General features: G+C 43.2%; 1 protein-coding gene across 1 annotated transcript in view; it reads left to right on the plus strand.

Annotated features, from left to right (window-relative positions):
* The window catches only part of ikzf4 (IKAROS family zinc finger 4), a 233,941-nt gene that overhangs the window by 17,535 nt on the left and 197,012 nt on the right, over positions 1-19,394 (plus strand). The window contains exons 3-4 of the mRNA XM_068024609.1: positions 2,982-3,043; positions 8,543-10,357. The gene's annotated coding sequence lies outside the window, so the exon portion shown is untranslated. The remainder of the gene's footprint in view (positions 1-2,981; positions 3,044-8,542; positions 10,358-19,394) is intronic.

The following is a 19,394-nucleotide window of genomic DNA, read 5'->3' on the forward strand; positions in this document are numbered from 1 at the left end:
TTCTCCAAAGGATAATGCATTCCAGTAGATCATACAAGGGAGTAATATCAGCCTATAACTTCCAGGGTGGTGGGTCAGCTTTCCTGGTTTGAGTATGGCAATGATTGTTTCCTGCCATGCTCATGGGATGCTTCTGGATTCCATGGCATGCATGTGCAGTTTTGCCAGCCATTGAAGTGGAAGATGGCAGCCTTCATGCTGTTAAGTGAGAAATCACGACTAATGCCAGCAACCAAATATCAATTTAATAATTTCCCAGTCTTCAGAGCAACAACTCAAGTCACCATAGCCCTCTTGAGCGCCAGGGAACATGCCAGAGGTCCGAGAACAATGATTCTCCAAGTCAGCATTGAGGGACTTTCCCAGGCAAAGTGCAAATTATCTTGCAAGCATGTCGAAAACGCATAACATCAACGCCCTCCTGCTCCAAAAACACACACAACTTCAATAGCCAAGAGGCCAACCACTACCATACCCGTGAATACAACCTCACTAATAACCACTGAAAAACACCATCACAGACTTCTCTGGGAATTTTTTTTACCTCCTGTTTTGCAAAAGATCTTGCCTCTTTGGTTCTGTTTAATTAAAGTATTAATTTAGAGTTTGCCATTTGAGTGCTTTAATGGGTTTGAGGTACCAATACTACTAAAAGCTGGTCATCTGTTCTGAGAGTTGTGCTTCCAAGAAGGACATTTCTGGGTGGGGGTAGGGAAATCTTTTGTCTAAAGACTTTGTGGATAATGCAACAGGTGATGCATTGTGGATTTGACCAGTTCAGAATTTTGATGTATTCTTGTGTGTTAAACACCAAAGGGGGTTTAAATAGATGATCTAATAACAAAAGGAGTGCAACAGACCAAGGAAACATGGGTAATTTAGAACCAGAAACATTTTTACAGTGAGAGGATGCTGTTAATGGAAAGCATGTGGTACTCTCACTTTTGATGACACTTGTTTTGAATTGACCTAACATCTGAGGGCAGCAGAGACTTGTGTTTTTGTTGAGCTTGGAAGCTGCTGTCTGATTCAGTGCCTCCTGTACTTGCTAAATGTGTGAAGCTGGATAAGCTTTTTGTATGTCATAGCCCTATTTTTGTCATGATATAAAACATTGTCATGAGGATGTTTCTGATCCCACTTTTAAAACAGATTAAGAGAAGAAATAGTCTTTCGTTCAATCAAGGAAATAACAAAATGATCGGGATCCTTGAATATGATGCTGTCATTTGATCATAAGCACATCACAGCCCTGCATAATATATTGTCTCCATCTTTGGTCCTACAATGGAATTGAATATCTGATGGTTTATAACTGGTGGCTGTTTTGCAGTACTGTTCAATGAATTTCTACCTCAAAGTCTGAGATGAGAAGTTGGAGAAAATGAGGGGTTGGAAGCTAGTTGGGAGAAAGATTGTTGCTGAAATGACCAGCAATTTGAGGAAATGCTGGAAAAGTCTTGTGATTATGGGAGCAGAATTAAAGACTTGGTTGAACTTGATCTTTAGCAAGAGTTAAGAGTTGTTGAGATAATAAACTTCTTGGAGGTAGCTTTAATAATGAAGATGTAGGAGTTCCATTAGAGGTTAGAAGATGATGAGGCCAAGAATATAAATAGATGAGGCAGAGCTAAGAGTGAAGCCATCAAAGTTGAGAGGTGAGAGCTGTTGGCTGCATGTGCAAAAGACATGAAACTGGGCGTTTTCCTTTGTAAAGTTCAAAGAATCTTTTTATTAAACTTCCAAGTATAGGATGACTTTACACTGTTCAACCCCAACGTATCCCGGAAATGCACAACTTTAACTGTTTAATTATTTCTAACTACAGCACAAACCCATCAGTCATTTATAAGTTAAAAAGAAAACAAATACCATAATCATTTTAAACTTAATCCTACATATATATGTCACTAAAGGGGTATCTGACACAGGTCCCACCTCATTTTTAACAATTGTTTTTCCTGTTACACTTGTAAAATACTTTACTGTTCCTTTTTGATTTTTTTAATATTCTTGTATTCCCTCCTAGCTTTCTTATCCCCCTTATAACCCTTATTTTCTCATTCTCTTCTAGTTTATCGTTATCCTTATAGTCATCATAGACCTTCTACAACTTTAATTGGTTTCTAACCTTTTTATTTATCCATGACATTCCAAAACTACTAGTAGTTTCCTATTTTTAATTGAGTATATTTATTCTGTACCTTTACAATCTGACTTTTAGAAACATCCTTTGGTGTGCTATAGTTCCATGTGCTGGGGGGATGGTAGCATTGTAGTTATGTTATTGGACTAGTAATCCAGAGGCCTGAACTAATTCTCTGGAGACATCCGTTCAAATCCCACCACAGCAGCTGGGGGAATTTAAATTCAATTGATAAATCTGGAATAAAATACTAGTCTCATTAGTCATGAAACTACCAGATTGTCATAAAAACGTGTCTGGTTCACCAGTGTCTTTCAGGGAAGGAAATCTGCCGTCCTTACCTGGTCTGGCCTACATGTGACTCCAGATCCAGCTCTTAACTGCCTTCTGAAACGGCCCAGCAAGCCACTCAGTTGTATCAAACCATTACCGAAAAAAAGCACTCTGGGTGTACCTACACCAGCTGAAGAAGGCAGCTCGCCACCAACATCTCAAGGGCATCTAGGGATGTGTAATAAATGCTGGCCTTGCCAGCGATGCCCACATCCCAAGAACAAAATTTTAAAAACATTATATTTTTACTTCCCCCTCAGTGAGCTCTCTCCTCATCCCTGGTTGAATCTAATCTGGTGGGTACAATTTGCCCCACACTCCCAGTTGGATCTTTGTCACCTATGCAGAATTTACCCACAGGAGCTAGAAAACCCCAGCACCAACTCCAGGAACTGCAGCCATACTCCAACATCAGCCTCCAGAGAGGGACAAGTGGCTGGAAGGGAAAAATCTAGCAGATGATTAAAATTAATGACTTTTTGGTGAATTATTTTCCTGACAGCGTGCCTTCAAGAGGGTGCTGGGCCGGTTCTCAACTGGGCAGAGATATGCATCATATAGAAGGTAAGTGGATAATCAGATAGCATACACTTGGTCAATGTGCTCTCCTAGACTGGTTTCGATCTGGACTGGTTTCGATCACTTGCCATGCTCCAGCCATCATGAGTGTGGGGCAGGCTTGATGAACCAGCAGGTCTTTTCTTGCCTGCCTGCTTCATATGTCTTCATGTGCTGCTTATTTCAGTAATATTGGCCATGATTTTCTGCTTTTGTGAAACCCTGGTACATCTTTCTGGTGCAAACTCTGTGTGCCCCCAGGCTCCCCTTCTGACCCTGGACAATTTTCTGGGATTAAAGCACTTTTGCACATTTGAGCCTGCCTGGGCAGAAATGGGTAATAACTGGAGGAGGCATGTTGCCAAAAAATCATTTCCAATTAGCCTGTGCAATAGATTACCCTGTGATTAATTGCATGGGCTAAAGCAAAGAACAGTACAGCACAGGAACAGGCCATTCGGCCCTCCAAGACTGTGCCGATCTTGATGCCTGCCTAAACTAACACCTTCTGCACTTCCGGGGCCCATATCCCTCTATTCCCTTCCTATTCATATATTTTTCAAGATGTCTCTTAAACGTCGCTATCGTATCTGCTTCCACCACCTCCCCTGGCAGCAAGTTCCAGGCACTCACCATCCTCTGTTTTTAAAAAAAAAAACTTGCCTCGCACATCCCCTCTAAACTTTGCCCCTCGCACCTTCAACCTATGTCCCCTAGTAACTGACTCTTCCACCCTGGGAAAAAGCTTCTGACTATCCACTCTGTCCATGCCGCTCATAACTTTGTAAACCTCTATCATGTCGCCCCTCCACCTCCGTCGTTCCAGTGAAAACAATCCGAGTTTTTCCAACCTCTCCTCATAGCTAATGCCCTCCAGACCAGGCAACATCCTGGTAAACCTCCTCTGTACCCTCTCCAAAGCCTCCACGTCCTTCTGGTAGTGTGGCGACCCGAATTGCACGCAATATTCTAAGTGTGGCCTAACTAAGGTTCTGTACAGCTGCAACATGACTTGCCAATTTTTATACTCTATGCCCCGACCAATGAAGGCAAGCATGCCGTATGCCTTCTTGACTACCTTATCCACCTGCGTTGCCACTTTCAGTGACCTGTGGACCTGTATGCCCAGATCTCTCTGCCTGTCAATACTCCTAAGGGTTCTGCCATTTACTGTATACCTCCCACCTGCATTACCTCACATTTGTCCGGATTAAACTCCATCTGCCATTTCTCCGCCCAAGTCTCCAACCGATCTATATCCTGCTGTATCCTCTGACAATCCTCATCATTATCCGCAACTCCACCAACCTTTGTATCGTCCGCAAACTTACTGATCATACCAGCTACATTTTCCTCCAAATCATTTATATATACTACAAACAGCAAAGGTCCCAGCACTGATCCCTGCGGAACACCACTAGTCACATCCCTCCATTCAGAAAAACACCCATCCACTGATACCCTCTGTCTTCTATGACTGAGCCAGTTCTGTATCCATCTTGCCAGCTCACCACTGATCCCGTGTGACTTCACCTTTTGTACCAGTCTGCCATGTGGGACCTTATCAAAGGCTTTACTAAAGTCCATATAGACAACATCCACTGCCCTTCATCAATCATCTTCGTCACTTCCTCAAAAAACTCAATCAAATTAGTAAGACACGACCTCCCCTTCACAAAACCATGCTGTCTCTAGCTAATAAGTTTGTTTGTTTCCAAATGGGAGTAAATCCTGTCCCGAATAATCCTCTCTAATAGTTTCCCTACCACTGACGTAAGGCTCACCAGCCTATAATTTCCTGGATTATCCTTGCCACCCTTCTAAACAAAGGCACAACATTGGCTATTCTCCAGTCCTCTGGGACCTCATCTGTAGCCAATGAGGATGCAAAGATTTCTGTCAAGGCCCCAGCAATTTCTTCCCTTGCCTCCCTCAGTATTCTAGGGTAGATCCCATCAGGCCCTGGAGACTTATCTACCTTAAAGCTTTGCAAGACACCCTACACCTCCTCCTTTTTGATAATGAGATGACTGAGACTATCTGCACTCCCTTCCCTAGGCTCATCATCCACCAAGTCCTACTCTTTGGTGAATACTGATGCAAAGTACTCATTTAGCACCTCGCCCATTTCCTCTGGCTCCACACATAGATTCCCATCTCTGTCCTTGAGTGGGCCAACCCTTTCCCTGGTTACCCTCTTGCTCTTTATATATGTATAAAAAGCCTTGGGATTTTCCTTAATCCTGTTTGCCAATGACTTTTCATGACCCCTTTTAGCCCTCCTAACTCCTTGCTTAAGTTCCTTCCTACTGTCTTTATATTCCTCAAGTGCTTCATCTGTTCCTAGCCTTCCAGCCCTTACAAATGCTTCCTTTTTCTTTTTGACTAGGCTCACAATATCCCGTGTTATTCAAGCTTCCCAAAACTTGTTAAACTTGTCTTTCTTCCTCACAGGAACATGCTGGTCCTGGATTCTAATCAGCTGACGTGGGAGTCTTTCAAACATGTCAGATGTTGATTTACCCTCAAACAGCCGCCCCCAATCTAAATTCTTCAGTTCCTGCCTAATATTGTTGTAATTAGCTTTCCCCCAATTTAGCACCTTCACCCGAGGACTACTCTTATCCTTATCCACAAATACTTTAAAACTTACGGAATTATGGTCACTGCTTCCGAAATGCTCCCCCACTGAAACTTCGACCACCTGGCTGGGCTTATTCCCCAATACCAGGTCCAGAATGGCCCCATCCCTAGTTGGACTATCTACATACTGTTTCAAGAAGCCCTCCTGGATGCTCCTCTCAAATTCTGCCCCATCCAAGCCCCTAGCACTAAGTGAGTCCCAGTCAATATAGGGGAAGTTAAAATCACCCACCACCACAACCCTGTTACCTTTACATCTTTCCAAAATCTGTCTACATATCTGCTCCCCTATCTCCCGCTGGCTGTTGGGAGGCCTGTAGTAAACCCCCAACATCGTAACTGCACCCTTCCTATTCCTGAGCTCCACCCATATTGCCTCGCTGCATGACCCCTCCGAGGTGTCCTCCCGCAGTACAGCTGTGATATTCTCCTTAACCAGTAATGCAACTCTCCCACCCCTTTTACATCCCCCTCTATCCCACCTGAAGCTTCAAAAGCCTGGAACATTTAGCTGCCAATCCTGCCCTTCCCTCAACCAAGTCTCTGTAATAGCAACAACAACATATTTCCAAGTACTAATCCAAGCTCTAAGTTCATCTGCCTTACCTGTTATATTTCTCGCATTGAAACAAATGCACTTCAGACCACCATTCCCGCTGTGCTCAGCAACATCTCCCTGCCTGCTCTTCCTCTTAGTGCTACTGGCCTTATTTACTATGTCCTCCTCATTTATTTCACTAGCTGTCCTACTGCTCTGGTTCCCACCCCTCTGCCACACTAGTTTAAACCCTCCCGAGTGACGCTAGCAAACCTTGCAGCCAGGATATTAGTGCCCCTCCAGTTTAGATGCAACCCGTCCTTCTTGTACAGGTCCCATCTGTCCCTGAAGAGAGCCCAATGGTCCAGATATCTGAAACCCTCCCTTCTACACCAGCTGCTCAGCCACTATCGCCTAACAATAGTGACCAGATGAGATGGTGATTGAAAGCATTTTCAAATATATATTTGATTTAATTGGTTTTCCTTCTGGTAATTATTGGTAGCTGTTCATTCACTTGTAGTTCTTCAGTAATATTTCAGGCAATTCAATTAGTAATAAAAACAAGAAACGCTGGAAATACTCATCAGGTCTGGTAGCATCTGTGGAGAGAGAAGCACAGTTAACGTTTCAGGTCAGTGACCTTTCATTAGAACTGGCAGAGGCTAGAAATGTAATGGGTTTTAAGCAAGTAAAGCGGGGGTGGGGCAAGATATAACAAAAGAGGTGTTGATAGGACAAGGTCACAGAATAGCTGACCAGAAGGTCATGGAGCAAAGGCAAACAATATGCTGATAGTGTGCTGAAAGGCAGAGCATGAGTACAGATAGTGTGTTAATGGACTGAAAACTGAACAGCCACAAGCACAACATGAAAAAAACAGTAGAAACAAACTAAAATAAAACCAAAAAAGAAAAAATAACTAAAAATAAAAGTAAAAAGGGAGACCCATCATGCTCTGAAATGATTGAACTCAATGTTCAGTCCAGCAGGCTGTAGCGTCCTAATAAGTAAATGAAATCCTGTTCCTCGAGCTTGCGTTGATGTTCACTGGAACACTGCAGCAATCCCCGGACAGAGATGTGAGCATGAGAGCAGGGGGGTGTATTGAAATGGCCAGCAACCGGTCATGCTTTCGGACTGAGCGGAGGTGTTCTGCAAAGCGGTCACCCAGTCTGCGTTTGGTCTCCCCAATGTAGAGGAGACCACGTTATAAGCAGCGAATACAGTATACTAAATTGAAAGAAGTACAAGTAAATCACTGCTTCACCTGAAAGAAGTGTTTGGGGCCTTGGATAGTGAGGAGAGAGGAGGTAAATGGGCAGGTATGACACCTCCTGCGATTGCATTTACTGATTAGGCACGCTACAGCCTGCCGGACTGAACATTGAGTTCAATAATTTCGGAGAATGACGGGCCCCCCATTTTACTTTTAGTTTCTTTTTCTTTTTATTTTTTGTGTTTTATTTTAGTTTGTTCAGTTTGTTTCTACTGTGCCTACCCACTGTTTTTTTTCATGTTTGTGCTTGTGGCTGTTCAGTTTTCAGTCCATTAACACCCTATCTGTACTAATGCTTTGTCTTTCAGCACACCATTAACATATTGTTTGCCTTTGTTCCATGACCTTCTGGTCAGTTATTCTGAGGCTGAGTTAGATAGATTTTTGATAGACAAGGGAGTTGAGGGTTATGGGGGGCAAACAGGAAAGTGGAGTTGAGATCACAATTAGATCAGCCACGATCTTATCAAATGGCAGAGCAGGCTTGAAGGGCTGAATGGTCTACTCCTGCTCCTAAGTCCTATGTTCCTATGTCCGAACTCTCTCCAAGTCCTGTCCATCCATCATTTCTATGGTCACTAAGCCTATGTTGGCTCCTGGTCCACCAACACTTGGATTTTAAAATTGCCATCCTCATGTTCTGATCTCTCCATGGTCTTGCAGTTCGACAACTTCCTCCAGTACTACAATCCTTCCAGAACTCCAATCGTGGTGCTTGTTCAAATGCCACTTCCTTCACCCCACCATTGCCAATTGTGCCTTCAGCTGTCAAGGCCCTAAGTTCTGGAATTCCCTCCCTAAACCTCCACCTTTTTCTCCTCCTCTATTACACTCCCCAAAATCTTCTGCTTTGACCAAGCTTTTGGTCATCTGTCCTAATGTCTCTTCCTTTGGCTGGGTGTCAATTTAAGCAACTTGGGACATCTTACATTAACAACGCTATATAAATGTAGGTTGTATTCTTTATTTTGTGGGTATGTCGCATCCAGTAGAACTTTGCAGGACAGTATAAGAAAGTGAGCTGTCTTCTCATTCTTCTCCACAGTTAACCAATGATGTACTGAGAAGAGAATCTTCCTGTTCAGCATAGTGGGGAAAGTCTTTGCTCGAGTCGCTCTGAACAGGCTCCAGAAGCTGGCCGAGCGCGTCTACCCTGAGGCACAGTGTGGCTTTCGTGCAGAGAGATCGACCGTTGACATGCTGTTCTCCCTTCGTCAGATACAGGAGAAATGCTGCGAACAACAGATGCCCCTCTACATTGCCTTCATTGATCTCACCAAAGCCTTTGACCTCGTCAGCAGACGTAGTCTCTTCAGACTACTAGAAAAGATTGGATGCCCACCAAAGCTACTAAGTATCATCACCTCATTCCATGTCAATATGAAAGGCACAATTCAACATGGTGGCTCCTTATCAGACCCCTTTCCTATCCTGAGTGGCGTGAAACAGGGCTGTGTTCTCGCACCCACACTTTTTGGGATTTTCTTCTCCCCACTGCTTTCACATGCGTTCAAGTCCTCGGAAGAAGGAATTTTCCTCCACACAAGATCAGGTGGCAGGTTGTTCAACCTTGCCCGTCTAAGAGCCAAGACCAAAGTATGGAAAGTCCTCATCAGGGAACTCCTCTTTGCTGACGATGCTGCTTTAACATCTCGCACTGAAGAGTGCCTGCAGAGTCTCATCGACAGGTTTGCGGCTGCCTGCAATGAATTTGGCCAAACCATCAGCCTCAAGAAAACGAACATCATGGGGCAGGACGTCAGAAATGCTCCATCCATCAATATTGGCGACCATGCTCTGGAAGTGGTTCAAGAGTTCACCTACCAAGGCTCAACTATCACCAGTAACCTGTCTCTAGATGCAGAAATCAACAAGCGCATGGGTAAGGCTTCCACTGCTATGTCCAGACTGGCCAAGAGAGTGTGGGAAAATGGTGCACTGACACGGAACACAAAAGTCTGCATGTATCAAGCCTGTGTCCTCAGTACCTTGCTCTATGGCAGCGAGGCCTGGACAACGTATGTCAGCCAAGAGCGACGTCTCAATTCATTCCATCTTCGCTGCCTCTGGAGAATACTTGGCATCTAGTGGCAGGACCGTATCCCCAACACAGAAGTCCTCAAGGCGGCCAACATCCCCAGCTTGTACACACTACTGAGTCAGCGGCGCTTGAGATGGCTTGGCCATGTGAGCCGCATGGAAGATGGCAGGATCTCCAAAGACACATTGTACAGCGAGCTCGCCACTGGTATCCGACCCACCGGCCGTCCATGTCTCCGCTATAAAGACGTCTGCAAACGTGACATGAAATCCTGTGACATTGATCACAAGTCGTGGGAGTCAGTTGCCAGCGTTTGCCAGAGCTGGCGGGCAGCCATAAAGGTGGGGCTAAAGTGTGGCGAGTCGAAGAGACTTAGCAGTTGGCAGGAAAAAAGACAGAGGCGCAAGGGGAGAGCCAACTGTGCAACAGCCCCGGCAATCAAATTTTTCTGCAGCACCTGTGGAAGAGCCTGTCACTCTAGAATTGGCTTTTATAGCCACTCCAGGCGCTGCTTCACAAACCACTGACCACCTCCAGGCGCTTACCCATTGTCTCTCGAGATAAGGAGGCCAAAGAAGAACTGAGAAGAGAATCCTGATTACAATTTACAATTAAAAGGTTGCAATCAAATTCAGGGATCTGTTGGCATTGACAATCCAAGAGAACAAAAAGTGAAGTAGTTTACCTTTGAACACAATAATTATCTTTGTCGGAATTTAAGTTGTTCCATTTATTAGCCTTCCTGTTTTTTGTTGCTAATGGTTTCATACCGGTGGGCTGTTTGACATAAGGAAGCTCTTGGCGTGTTTCACACAGGAGGTTGGTAGCATGTTTTTTTTTTTTCTTTGCACCTTACTGCTGTCCTCGTGTTTTAGATGCTTTTATAAAAAAAAAAATCCAGCTTTATTGAGTTCTTTTTTTTAAAAAAAAGAAACCCTTCTTTCAATATGGACAGAGAATTTTTTTTCTAGTGCCTTGTGGCTTTTTGCAGTAAAGTGATAGGACACCATGATTTTCTGATGCTCATGTGGGATTTTAGTTTGTGATGCCATTACTGCAGGTTTCTGGGGAGATAATGTGCAGGTGTACAGCATTGTCTGTCTGGTGCATACGATAAGATCACAGAATTAAGATTTCTGTCCCATTTAAAATTTTTATTTGGTGCTGTGCGGGTTCTCTAGCCAAGGAAATGGGCAGACACGATGCCAGCCATATGCCAATGCCCCCCTGCTGCTTGCAGATGTGAGCATGTCCCAGCGTTGGTCACCTATCACTCACTGCCCTGCCATGAGGTCTCTCTCTCTCTTTCCCCCCACCCCCCGCCGTGTGTGTCTCATATAACATATTGCCATTCTCCCCTGCTCTACTTTTTTACTAAATATTTCAATAAAGGCAAAATAGATAACTCATAAATGCACTACTTTGCATTGTCTTGGAGATGGTTTAAATCCCTGCTGCTCCTTTCATTCAATGTGCATCATAAATATCCTCATTGTGTATCTACCAACAAAAACAATTTCCCTTTTATTGTCAAGAATTACTTTTGTTCACCTTTTAACCATAAGAAATATAGTACGTACAATATCAGTTTTGTGTTTGAAGATGCAAACTACTCTGTTAAGCCTCTTGCTTGTTGGGGGTAGAGTGATTACTACTTTGTGGTATTTTACTTCAATACCCAGCATATTTTTCAAATGAGATGTCATAGAATTGAACACTCTGGCCTCAATGTACTCCTCTCTCTCCTCTTCCACCCCCACAGTCTCAGTGATCATACTTGCTGGAAACTGGTACAGACTGTCACGTACTTACAGCCTGTGTAGGCCAAAGAATTAAAAATTGCATCCCACAGCTTCCTGATTATGGAGCTAGTTAATGACTGATGCCCTTTTTATAGGAAACATCTATGGGTCAAAGAGTTAAAATTATAGTCTCTTAATGTGGAATACCATAGACTACCAGCAGCAGAGTGTACATATCCTACTGCACAACACCACACAGTTGAGAATTGGAAATCCCATACTGCAGCCTCCATAAATTGAAGCAGACTATCATGAATTGAGCAGTGTACTATAATACACACCCTCCTGTGGCTTGAGTGCATTCTATAGAACACTTCAGCCTCTGCTTGTCGCTGGTGGACTGCTCGTAGCAGAAATGGGGTTAAATGCTGATCTTTCGATAATTTCTTCACACCTCCAAAGGTTTCATCCCATTGAACCTTTGTGTATTACAGCTGATCAGCTGTTTGTGACTTCCTGTAAATTCTGAGTTAATGATTCATTTTAAGCAGATTTCACATTAGTTACATTCACTGCCCAAATATCACCGCTGCAATAATAAAACAAATAGGAGCAGGAATAGTCCATACGGCCTCTCGAATCTGCTCCGTCATTCAATAAGATCATGGCTGATCTACCTCGACTCCACTTTCCTGCCCTATCCCCATATCCCTTGATTCACTTACAGTTCAAAAATCTATTGATCTCAGCCTTGAAGATACAAACATAGAAAACAGGAGCAGGAGTAGGCCATTTGGCCCTTCAAGCCTGCTCTGCCATTCATTATGTTCCTGGCTGATCATCCAACTCAGTAACCTGTTCCTGCTTTCGCCCCATACCCTTTGATCCCTTTAGACCCAAGAGCTATATCTAACTCCTTTTTGAAAACATACAATGTTTTGGCCTCAACTGCTTTCTGTGGTAGTGAATTCCACAGGCTCACTGCTCTCTGGGTGAAGAAATTTCTCCTCATCTCAGTCCTGAAAGATTTACCCCTTATCCTTAGACTATGACCCCTGGTTCTGGACTCCCCCACCATCGGGAACATCCTGCCTGCATCTACCCTGTCAAGTCCTGTTAGAATGTTATAGGTTTCTGTGAGATCCCCCCCTCACTCTTCTGAAATCCAGCGAATATAATCCTAACCAACTCAATCTCTCCTCATACGTCAGACCCACCATCCCAGAAATCAGTCTGGTAAACCTTCGCTGCACTCCCTCTATAGCAAGAACATCCTTCCTCAGATAAGGAGACAAAAACTGCACACAGTATTCCAGGTGTGGCCTCACCAAGGCCCTGTATAATTGCAGCAAGACATCACTGCTTCTGTATCGAATCCTCTCGCTATGAAGGCCAACATACCATTTGCCTTTTTTACCACCTGTTGCACCTAGATGCTTCCCTTCAATGACTGGTGTACGAGAACATCCAGGTCTTGCTGCATATTCCCTTCTCTGTTTATAGCCGTTCAGATAATCTGCCTTCCTGTTTTTGCTACCAAAGTGGATAACCTCACATTTATCCACATTATACTGCATCTGCTATGCATTAGCCCACTCACTCAACTTGTCAAAATCACCCTGAAGCCTCTCTGCATCCTCCTCACAACTCGCCCTCCCACCCAGTTTTGTGTCAGATGCTGCCAGACCCGTTGAGTATTTCCAGCATTTTCTGCTTTTATTTCAGATTTTCAATATCCCAAGTACTTTGCTCTTGTATTTCCTGCCTACCTTCTCCTCTCCAGGACGTCTATAACATCAATCAAAAATCTATCTTTGACTGCAATCCATGCTGTTCTGTTGTGTTGGACAAGACCATTACATATCTATAGTAATTATTATATTTATGAACACTTCCTGTCTACAAAACCTTACTTCCTACTGTCCCCTTTTTGTCACAATTTTCTGTCAATATTTCTGTTTATAAATTCCTTTGTCAACATTTATAATGGAAACTGCCTGTATAAATTTGTCACACTAAGCTATACCCTCCTGCCAGTGGTGGCGCTGTAGCATCTCTAGCTCCTCTGTCTTTGGTGAAGAGAAACATCTCTGCTCCGAGCAACTCTACTTTTGTGCTTCTCAAATTATCCTATGTTTTAACTATAATTAACATAAAATCAAAGTATATAAGATTAAGGACAAAATCTGTGACTTTGAAATGGGGCTGAATTACTTATATCTGCTCATGTTGATCCAATTACTCCTGCCCTTTAACCCTGTTACATCTGATTGGTCTTGATTCCTTGGGAGATCAGCTAGTAATGTATTAAGTTTTGTGTATAGTGCACATTTCTAGCATTTGTCATGTTTACTTCATGTAATTGTTAAACTTTGCTAGCATCCCTATTATAAATTGCTTTGTCAACATTTATAATGGAACTGCCTGTATAAATTTGTCACACTGAGCTATACCCTCCTGCCAGTGGTGGCGCTGTAGCATCTCTAGCTCCTCGGCCTTTGGTGAAGAGAAACATCTCTGCTCCGAGCAACTCTACCTTTGACTCACTGTGTGAATCGACAACTGAGGTCTGTGAGTAATTTACTATTTCTGTCGATCCAGGGTCCTCATTTACTGCTAGCCCTGCGCTTGCTTTCTGATGCCTGTTCCTTCTGTGGATTCTACTGGAACTCTAATCTCCCAATCAAGGGCCTTAATCAAGCTTTCTTCTATTTACCTTGCATTTGTGTTCAACAAATATGTTTCCAGTTCTACAAACTTATTTCATGTTTTTTTATTTAAAAAAGTACTTGGATCTTCCTTTGGTTTTATTTTGTCTCCTCTATTGCTTTTAGTTACTCACAGGTACATTCCCTTAGGATCTAGACACTTCCCTTTAGATTCATTAGCAGACCCCTTTCCTATCCTGAGTGGCGTGAAACAGGGCTGTGTTCTCGCACCTACACTGTTTGGGATTTTCTTCTCCCTGCTGCTCTCACATGCATTCAAGTCTTCAAAAGAAGGAATTTTCCTCCACGCAAGATCAGGTGGCAAGTTGTTCAACCTTGCCCGTCTAAGAGCGAAGACCAAAGTACGGAAAGTCCTCATCAGGGAACTCCTCTTTGCTGACGATGCTGCTTTAACATCTCACACTGAAGAGTGTCTGCAGAGACTCATCGACAGGTTTGCGGCTGCCTGCAATGAATTTGGCCGAACCATCAGCCTCAAGAAAACGAACATCATGGGACAGGACGTCAGAAATGCTCCATCCATCAATATTGGCGACCACGCTCTGGAAGTGGTTCAAGAGTTCACCTACCTAGGCACAACTATCACCAGTAACCTGTCTCTAGATGCAGAAATCAACAAGCGCATGGGTAAGGCTTCCACTGCTATGTCCAGACTAGCCAAGAGAGTGTGGGAAAATGGCGCACTGACACAGAACACAAAAGTCTGCGTGTATCAAGCCTGTGTCCTCAGTACCTTGCTCTATGGCAGCGAGGCCTGGACAACGTATGTCAGCCAAGAGTGACGTCTCAATTCATTCCATCTTCGCTGCCTCTGGAGAATCCTTGGCATCAGGTGGCAGGACCGTATCTCCAACACAGAAGTCCTCTAGGCAGCCAACATCCCCAGCTTATACACACTACTGAGCCAGCGGCGCTTGAGATGGCTTGGCCATGTGAGCCGCATGGGAGATGGCAGGATCCCCAAAGACACATTGTACAGCGAGCTCGCCACTGGTATCAGACCCACCGGCTGTCCATGCCTCTGTTTTAAAGACGTCTGCAAATGCGACATGAAATTATGTGACATTGATCACAGGTCGTGGGTTTCAGTTGCCAGTGATCGCCAGAGATGGCGGGCAGCCATAAAGACAGGGCTAAAGTGTGGCGAGTCGAAGAGAGTTGGCAGGAAAAAAGACAGAAGTGCAAGGGGAGAGCCAAATGTATAACAGCCCCGACAACCAATTTTATCTGCAGCACCTGTGGAAGAGCCTGTCACTCCAGAATTGGCCTTCATAGCCACTCCAGGCGCTGCTTCACAAACCACTGACCACCTCCAGGCACTTACCCATTGTGTCTCGAGATAAGGAGGCCAAAGAAGATGATGATTGGCAGCACCCTTCCTCCACATTAATATATTTTTAAAAAACTGTACTTTCCTGAAAAACAGGAACATTTCACAGAAACTGAAACAGACAGACCGCCTCATTAATTAACGATTAATGTATTTGCGGTAATAGTTATTAGAATTTGAAAAATATTATTTATATTCCATTTCTATAACTACACGTGTGCATGCAATATTGTGCTCTAGAATTGAGAAACTGGTCACAGTATGCTAGCGGTTTTCTGTTTTTTAGACTTTATTAGAACACTGCGGTTGGATTTGTACGAGTTTATTTTCTAATCTTGATCAGACTCTTCCTCTTTAAACCCCTTGATTAATGATTTTACTGGAAATACTGTGAATTACAAAAGGTCAAAATGGAGTATATGATGCTGACATTTACCGTATTAGAGTTCTGTCTTCCTGTTTGCATTTTGACTTTACAGTGCTCAGAATCTCCTGTTGACAATGAAGTCAGACTCTTATTTTGCCTAAATATGAAGGATTTACACAGCCATTGAGAAAAATCCATTGCAGCTCCGTTGGGTTGGTGAAGTGGCTGCAGTACAACTTGGTGTTTTATGTAGGATATTATGCAAAATAGAAGATGGTTGGACGATGCATTATTTCAGAACAATGAATTGATCTTAATTTAAATGAGCGACCGAACACATTCTTAACCAGAACAGAATTTCAGCCATTCTTTGTGAGAGTTTGGATGGTGACTCATGGCAGATTATTTGGTAGTGTGGTCTTTCACCAGGGGCCTTGGAGAATGATCAGGAGTGGGAACCCTGGCTATCATTCCCCTTCTTAGCCCAGGGACACTGAGGCCAAATGTACCACTCAGCTGAGCTAAGCACATATTGAAGTCTGGGACCTTTTGAGCTGTCCGGCTTAGTGCCACACAGGCAGTGTTAAACTCCAGAAAGTTTATTATGGAAGGATAATGCTGGAGCCTATCTTTGCTCAGTTTCACATTTATTGTGCAGAGTAAAAGGATTACAAACATGTAGCTCATTCAGTAGATATTACACTGATGGGGAAAGATGGGACATGTATTTTAATTCGCAAGTGACCTCTGAAACCCACTATTCATTTTATGAGTAGAATAAGTTATTCTTCTGATGTCTAATTTTATCCCTACTTATATGAAGTTATGTAGTGACAAATTTGTGGTTGCCTACTAGTTTTGTTGTCTTAACAATTAGCTCACTAGGTTAATGGATGTGTTGGCATTGGGTGGTTTTGTTGACTGGTGAAGAACTTTGGTCTCCAGTATTTGTCCACAGAATGTTAACACCCATTTAAACTGGTCTTTTCTTGACACCATAACATTGAGGTGTGGAGCACAAACAACTTGAGTGGAGGGATGTAGGGTTAAGCCCCAAGATGTTTCTGCTAGGGCTGGACCCTCATGCACTTCATGGTGCCCAACTAAGAGTTGCACTGGGGGATGTGCAATGCATTGTTTCGTATGGAAGCATACTGAACAACAAGGTCTTGGGTTCCATCCCTGCTTTGTACTGAGTTAGTAGATCTCTAGTGGGGTTGCAGTAGTGGCCATAACACACCTGGAGAGGGGAAAATAATCCAGGTTTCCTGCTCCCAGTTGCTATTCAGTGACCCCTGTAGGGAAGACTAGGGGTGAGGACAAGATTGAGCTTGGTGGTGGTGATGCCCCTGCAAATCTTTTGCTGGCACTCTCTGCTCCCACATGAATATTGGCTATTTGGGTGAGAGAGTGCCGTCCAAGGAACTGTAATCTCAGCATCGTCACGGTCAATAGCAGAGGAGGATGAAATAATTGAGAAGTGGCACTGATGACTGAATAGCAACTTGCCCAGGTGGAGGGGAGTGTTTGGGGAGTGGGAAGGGGAAGAAAAATGGTGTGTTTCCTTTATGATATGAAATATCCTTACAAAGAAAAATGAAGTAACTATACACTGAGCAAAGACTCAATTCAGTCTGCATACTGAGAAATATAAATACGCACTGAACAATAGTGGTCTAGGATTTCTAAATGTAAGATAAAACACAACAGGTACAATTACTCTTATTAAAGAGAGATTTTAAAATTCATTTTTCAGTTTCGTTGTGGCATGTTCTGAATGGCCAGTCTTAATGTCAGGCATGAGAATGTTTAGAATTTTCCTCACATAAAAGTCCTGAGGCTAATTGTTTACGTCAAAAATCAATAGCTTCACTCTTTTTCTCTCTGCTACAAGGGTGAGGCTTACAAACAGCAGGTGCTGGCACACACTTAAAAGAAAATAAGGACTTGATTATTTCAATATGAAACAACAGCTGAATAAAGCTGTTACAATGCCTCCTTCAGCGGGTTTTCAAATAATATGTAAAAAGAAAGTAACTCTTTTTCTAAATTTACACAATATTGAGCTGTTCTGTTGTCTGTTTTAACTTATTTGCCCTGCAGCTATTGCAGCTTTTGAGAAGGTGGAAGACAGGCCTGCCGGCATCATTTAAAATAAATGGGTGACTGTCAGCAACACATAGAAACATTAAAAAAAATAGCAGCAGGAGTAGGCCATTCAGCCCTTCAAGTCTGCTCTGCCATTCATTATGATCATGGCTGATCATCCAATTCAGTAGCCTGTTCCGGCTTTTGCTCCATACCCTTTAATCCCTTTAGACCCAAGAGCTATATCTAACTCCTCCTTGAAAACATACAATGTTTTGGCCTCAACTGCTTTCTGTGGTAGCGAATTCCACAGGCTCACCACTCTCTGGGTGAAGAAATTTCTCCTCATCTCAGTCCTGAAAGGTTTACCCCTTATCCTTAGACTATGACCCCTGGTTCTGGACTCCCCACCATCGGGAACATCCTGCCTGCATCTACCCTGTCAAGTCCTGTTAGAATTTTATAGGTTTCTATGAGATCCCCCCTCACTCTTCTGAACTCCAACGAATATAATCCTAACCGACTCAATTTCTCCTCGTACGTCAGTCCCACCATCCCAGGAATCAGTCTGGTAAACCTTTGCTGCACTCCCTCAATAGCAAGAGCATCCTTCCTCAGATAAGGAGACCAAAACTGCACACAGTATTCCAGGTGTGGCTTCACCAAGGCCCTGTATAATTGCAGCTTTCAAACACAATTCGAAAGCCTAGGCCAATATGTCCACAGTGTGTCTTCATTTTTTGTGAAGGTATAAATGCCTTTTGTTTTCTTCCCAGTCCCTCACAAATATAGCCAAGAAAGCATACCGCTAACCTGCTCCTGTGTCTCTACCAATGCAATACCTCTTTTTCAGATCAGAACCTCAAGACTGGGGGGAAACAAATCTCCACGTTCCTACTTTATGCTTCAATACATTCCTTTATATCTAGTTGCTATATTTTTGAGATTTTCTTGTGTTTATAGCTGGATGACCATTTTCATAATTGGCCTGAGTCTTTTGTAAATTGAAACCCAAGTCTATGTTCTCTGTTCTCCAGCATTTCTTGTTTTTATTTCAGATTTCCAGCATCTGCAGTATTTTGCTTTTATCTATGTTCTCTGTTATGTTTGGGTTAAAAGAAAGATTTGCATTTATATAGCACCTTTCAGAACCTCCAAACATCCCTAAGTGCTTTACGGTCAGTGAGGTACTTTTGCAGTGTAGGAAACGCAGCAGCTAATTTGCACACAGCAAGCTCCCACAAACAGCAAAGTGATAATGACCAGATAAATTTTTTTTTGTGATGTTGATATGAGGAATAAATATTGGCCATGACACCGGGGAGAACTCCCCTGCCCTTCTCGGTAACTGGTTGTTTTTCAGACTGGAGGATGGTTCCCCAGTGGTCAGTGCTGGGACTGCTGCTTTTTTGAGATACATAAATGACTTGTATATTGGAATACAGAGTAAAATTCAAAATTTTCTGATACCAAATTTGGAGGTGTGGCAAGCAGCAAGGATGATACAAATCGACTGCAACAGGTTGGCAGAAAAGTGGCAGATGAAATTTAATACAGAGAATTGTGAATTGATACACTTTAACAGAAGGGATAGGGAGAG

Source organism: Heterodontus francisci, chromosome X (genome assembly GCF_036365525.1).
Source record: "Heterodontus francisci isolate sHetFra1 chromosome X, sHetFra1.hap1, whole genome shotgun sequence".
Lineage (NCBI taxonomy): Eukaryota > Metazoa > Chordata > Chondrichthyes > Heterodontiformes > Heterodontidae > Heterodontus > Heterodontus francisci.